At 39.8% G+C, this 5,994-nt stretch overlaps 1 protein-coding gene and 1 non-coding gene across 2 annotated transcripts in view; one reads left to right on the forward strand and one right to left on the reverse strand.

Annotated features, from left to right (window-relative positions):
- The window catches only part of LOC127742973 (uncharacterized), a 25,836-nt gene that overhangs the window by 11,258 nt on the left and 8,584 nt on the right, over nt 1–5,994 (reverse strand). The gene's annotated exons all lie outside the window — the stretch shown is intronic.
- Nucleotides 5,819–5,922, forward strand: LOC127743645 (small nucleolar RNA R71). Its single transcript, XR_008005029.1, has one exon. It is a non-coding gene; the product is annotated as a small nucleolar RNA R71 (small nucleolar RNA).

Consider the following 5,994-nt stretch of genomic DNA (forward strand, 5'->3'; position numbering starts at 1 on the left):
TGACCATAGCTTGCTTCATACCAACAATCTCTGTGGGATCGACCCTTACTTGCGTAAGGTTTATTACTTGGACGACCCAGTACACTTGCTGGTTTGTTGTGCGAAGTTGTGTTTATGCCATGGTATTGAACACCAAGTTTTTGGATTCATCACCGGGGATTATTTGAAGTTGTGAAAATTATTGATCACAATTTCGTGCACCAATCAACAAAGTATCGAGTCTCAACCTGGAACACGTGGTAGCAAGCCACGATTCTGTACCTAAGGAAACTCGTATCTCAGATTACATTAAATTCATAAGCCGCATAATATTCATAACCATTCATATTCATTACATAATCATTCTTCATAGCCATGGCATCATATAGCCATCATATATACACATTCTTCTCATATAACTCATCACTTTTAACCTTTACTTCATCCCCAACTTGCATCTATTTCCTAGCTTCAACTTACTGCTAGAGTAACTGGTGACGAAATTGTGATCATCAACAATGGCTCCAAAGACTTGGTGCTCTCAAACATAAATCACACTTTGTCACAACTATGCACAACTAACCAGCAAGTGTACTGGGTCATCCAAGTAATACCTTACGTGAGTAAGGGTCGATCCCACGGAGATTGTTGGTATGAAGCAAGCTATGGTCATCTCGTAAATCTCAGTTAGGTGGATAGTAAATGTTATGGAGTTTTCGAATAATAATAATAAATAAGCAGAAAATAAAGATAGAGCTACTCATGTAATTCAATGGTGGGAATTTCAGATAAGTGTATGGAGATGCTTGTCCCTGTTGGATCTCTGCTTTCCTACTGCCTTCCTTCAATCCTTCTTATTCCTTTCCATGGCAACCTGTATGTAGGGCATCACCGTTGTCAATGGCTACATCCCATCCTCTCAGTGAAAAAGGTCCAAATGCTCTGTCACGGCACGGCTAATCATCTGTCAGTTCTCAATCATGTTGGAATAGAATCCCTTGATTCTTTTACGTTTGTCATCACGCCCAACAATCGCGAGTTTGAAGCTCATCACAGTCATTCAACCCCTGAATCCTACTCGGAATATCACAGACAAGGTTTAGACTTTCTGGATTCTCATGAATGCCACCATCAATCTAGCTTATACCACGAAGATTCTAATTAAGGAATCTAAGAGATATGCGCCCGGTCTAAAGTAGAACGGAAGTGGTTGTCAGTCACGCGTTCATAGGTGAGAATGATGATGAGTGTCATGGATCATCACATTCATCATGTTGAAGTGCAACAAATATCTTAGAATAGGAATAGCTGAATTGAATAGAAAATAGTAGTAATTGCATTAAAACTTGAGGTACAGCAAAACTCCACACCCTTAATCTATGGTGTGTAGAAACTCCATCATTGAAAATACATAAGTGATGAAGGTCTAGACTTGGCCGAATGGCCAGCCCCCAATGTCTAAGATCGCATAAACTGATCAAAGATGTCTAATACAATAGTAAACTATCCTATTTATACTAGACTAGCTACTAGGGTTTACAAAAGTAAGTAAATGATGCATAAATCCACTTTCGGGGCCCACTTGGTGTGTGCTTAGGCTGAGCTTGAATGTGTCACGTGCAGAGGTTTTTATTGGAGTTGAACACCAAGTTGTAACGTGTTTCTGGCGTTCAACTCTGGCTCGTGACGTGTTTCTGGTGTTTGACTCCAGAATGCAGCATGGAACTGGCGTTGAGCACCAATTTACGTCATCAAATCTCGAATAAAGTATGAACTATTATATCTTGCTGGAAAGCTCTGGATGTCTACTTTCCAACGCCGTTGAGAGCGCACCATTTGAGGTTTTATAGCTCCAGAAAATCCATTTCGAGTGTAGGGAGGTCAGAATCCAACAGCATCAGCAGTCCTTTGTCAGCCTTCTATCAGAGTCTTGCTCAGGTCCCTCAATTTCAGCCAGAAATTACTTGAAATTACAAAAAGACACACAAACTCATAGTAAAGTCCAGAAATGTGAATTTAGCATAAAAATAATGAAAACATCCCTAAAAGTAACTAGATCATACTAAAAACTACCTAAAAACAATGCCAAAAAGCGTATAAATTATCTGCTCATCACAACACCAAACTTAAATTGTTACTTATCCCCAAGCAACTGAAAATAAATTAGGATGAAAAGAAGAGAATATACTATAAATCCCAAAATATCAATGAATATTAATTCTAATTAGATGAGTAGGACTTGTAGCTTTTTGCCTCTGAACAGTTTTGGCATCTCACTTTTTCCTTTGAAGTTTAGAATGATTGGCATTCTTAAGCACACTCTTTTTGCTTTGGATCACGACTTTAACCACTCAGTCTCAAGCTTTTCACTTGGACCTGCATGCCACAAGCACATGGTTAGGGACAGCTTGATTTAGCCGCTTAGGCCTGGATTTTATTTCCTTTGGCCCTCCTATCCATTGATGCTCAAAGCCTTGGATCCTTTTTACCCTTGCCTTTTGGTTTTAAGGGCTATTGGCTTTTTCTGCTTGCTTTTTTTTCTTTCTAATTTTTTTTTTCACAAGCCTTTGTTCTTCACTGATTTTTCTTGCTTCAAGAATCAATTTCATGATTTTTCAGATTATCAATAGCATTTCTCTTTGTTCATCATTCTTTCAAGAGTCAACAATTTTAACATTCATAAACAACAAGATCAAAAATATGCACTATTCGATCATTCATTCAGAAAACAAAAAGTATTGTCACCACATCAATATAATTAAACTAAATTCAAGGATAATTTCGAAATTCATATACTTCTTGTTCTTTTGTATTAAAAACATTTTTCATTTTAAGAAAGGTGAAGGATTCATGGAATTATTCATGGCCTTAAGACATAGTTACTAAATACTAATGATCATGAAGTAGAGACACAAAACATAAACAAACATATAGCATAAAAATCGAAAAATAGAGAATTAAGAACAAGGAAGTTAAGGAATGAGTCCACCTTAGTGAGGGTGGCACCTTTTTGAAGGACTAATGGTGCTTTTTGAGCTCCTTTATGTCTCTTCCTTGCCTCTGTTGCTTGATCCCTAGTGATTTTGGTGCTCTTATCCTTAGTTGCTCCCAATAGTTGTGTGGAGGAAAATATATCCCCTGAGGTATCTCAGGGATTTCTTGATGAGGGAATTCCTCATGCTCTCTTGATGTGCACTCAAATGCTCTATTACTGAGCTATGGACCCTTGAGATGAATCTCTCCATCTCCCATGACTCAGAGGTAGAAGCAATTGTCTTCCCTTTTTCTTCTTCTTTTTTTTTTTGAGGTTTCTCTGGCCTTAGGTGCCATCAATAGTTATGGAAAAGCAAAAAGCTATGCTTTTACCACACCAAACTTAGAATGTTGCTCGCCCTCGAGCAAAAGAAGAAAGAATAGAAGAAGAAGAAGAAGAAGAAGATATGGAAGAGAGGGAGAGAGGTGTGTATTCGGCTATGTAGGGTGGGTTTGGGTGGGAAAGAGATGATGGGTGTGAGTGGTGAAGAGGTAATGGGGAAGAGAGATTGAGGTGATTGGTGAAGAAGAGAGGATGAATGTTGAGAAGAGGGGAGAATATGGTAGGTGGGGATCCTGTGGGGTCCACAGATCTTGAGATGATCCTGTGGGGTCCACATATCCTGAGGTGTCAAGGATTTACATCCCTGCACCAATTAGGCATGTAAAATGCCTTTGCATGCAATTCTGGCATTTAAACGCCGAGGTGATGCATGTTCTGCGCGTTCAACGCCCAACTGCAGCATGTTTTTGGCGTTGAATGCCAGCTTTCCTCAGTGTACAATCCTGGCATTTAAACGCCATATTTCTGCATGTTTCTGGCGTTCAGCACCAGATCCATGCTCTGTTCTGGCGTTGAATGCCAGCCAGATGCTCCTTACTGGCGTTTAAACGCTAGTAAGTCCTTCCTCCAGGGTGTGATTTTTCTTCTGCTGTTTTTGATTCTGTTTTTAATTTTAGGATTTTTTTCATGACTCCACATGATCATGAACCTAATAAAACATAAAAGAACAATAAAAAGAAAAATAAAATTAGATAAATAAAAATTAGGTTGCCTCCCAATAAGCGCTTCTTTAATGTCAATAGCTTGACAGTGGGCTCTCATGGAGCTTCACAGGTGATCAGGTCAATGTTGTAGACTCCCAACACCAAACTTAGAGTTTGGATGTGGGGATTCAACACCAAACTTAGAGTTTGGCTGTGGCCTCTCAGCACCAAACTTAGAGTTTGATTGTGGGGGCTTTGTTTGACTCTGTACTGAGAGAAGCTTTTCATGTTTCCTCTCCATTGTTAAAGAAAAGCACCCTTGGGTCTTAAACACAAGGAAGTCCCCATTCGATTGAAGGACTAATTCTCCTCTATTAACATCTATCACAGCTCCTGCTGTGGCTAGGAAAGGTCTTCCAAGGATGATGCATTCATCCTCCTCCTTCCTAATGTCTAAGATTATGAAATCAGCAAGGATGTGAGGCCTTTAACCTTTACCTATGCGTCCTCTACCAATCCATAAGCTTGTCTTACTGACTTGTCTGCCATTTACAATGAGAGTATGGCAGGCTGTACCTCAATGATCCCCAGCTTCTCCATTACAGAAAGTGGCATAAGATTTATACCTGACCCCAAGTCACACAGAGCTTTTTCAAAGATCATGGTGCCTATGGTGCAGGGTATTACGAATTTGCCAGGATCTTGTCTCTTTTGAGGTAAGGTTTGCTGAACCCATGTGCCTAGTTTACTGATGAGCAAGGGAGGTTCACCTTCCCAAGTCTCATTACCAAATAACTTGGCATTCAGCTTTATGATAGCTCCTAGATATTGAGCAACTTGCTCTCCAGTTACATCTTCATCCTCTTCAGAGGAAGAATAGTCTTTAGAGCTCATGAATGGCAGAAGGAGGTTTAATGGGATCTCTATGGTCTCTATATGAGCCTCAAATTCCTTTAGGACCTCAATAGGGAACTCCTTCTTGCTTGAGAGACGTCCCATGAGGTCTTCCTCATTGGGATTCGCATCCTCTCCCTCCTCCTTACATTCGGCCATATTGATTATATCAATGGCCTTGCACTCTCTCTTTGGATTTTCTTCAGTATTGCTTGGGAGAGTACTAGGAGGAGTTTCAGTTACTTTCTTACTGAGCTGGCCCATTTGTGCCTTCAAATTTCTAATGGAGGATCTTGTCTCATTCATGAAACTTAAAGTGGCCTTTGACAGATCAGAGATTAAGTTTGCTAAATTAGAGGGGCTCTGTTCATAATTCTCTGTCTGTTGCTGAGAAGATGATGGCTAAGGCTTGATATTACTAAGCCTATTTCTTCCACCATTATTAAAGCCTTGTTGAGGCTTTTGTTGATTCTTCCATGAGAAATTCGGATGATTTCTCCATGATGAATTATAAGTGTTTTCATAAGGTTCACCCATGTAATTTACCTCTGCCATTGGAAGGTTCTCAGGATCATAAGCTTCTTCTTCAGAAGATGCCTCTTTAGTACTGTTGGATGCATTTTGCCATCCATTCAGACTTTGAGAAATCATGTTGACTTGCTGAGTCAACACTTTGTTCTGAGCCAATATGGCATTCAGAGCATCAATTTCAAGAACTCCCTTCCTCTGAGGCGTCCCATTATTCACGGAATTCCTCTCAGAAGTGTACATGAATTGGTTATTTGCAACCATGTCAATAAGTTCTTGAGCCTCTTCAGGCATTTTCTTTAGGTGAATGGATCCACCTGCAGAATGGTCCAATGACATTTTGGAAAACTCAGATAGACCATAATAGAATATATCTAATATAGTCCATTCTGAAAACATGTTAGAAGGACACTTTTTGGTCATCTACTTGTATCTTTCCCAAGCTTCATGGAGGGATTCACCATCTTTTTGCTTGAAGGTTTGAACATCCACTCTAAGCTTGCTCAGCTTTTGAGGAGGAAAGAATTTATCCAAGAAGGCCATGACCAGCTTATCCCAGGAGTCCAGGCTATC

Source organism: Arachis duranensis, chromosome 10 (genome assembly GCF_000817695.3).
Source record: "Arachis duranensis cultivar V14167 chromosome 10, aradu.V14167.gnm2.J7QH, whole genome shotgun sequence".
Taxonomy (NCBI): Eukaryota; Viridiplantae; Streptophyta; class Magnoliopsida; order Fabales; family Fabaceae; genus Arachis; species Arachis duranensis.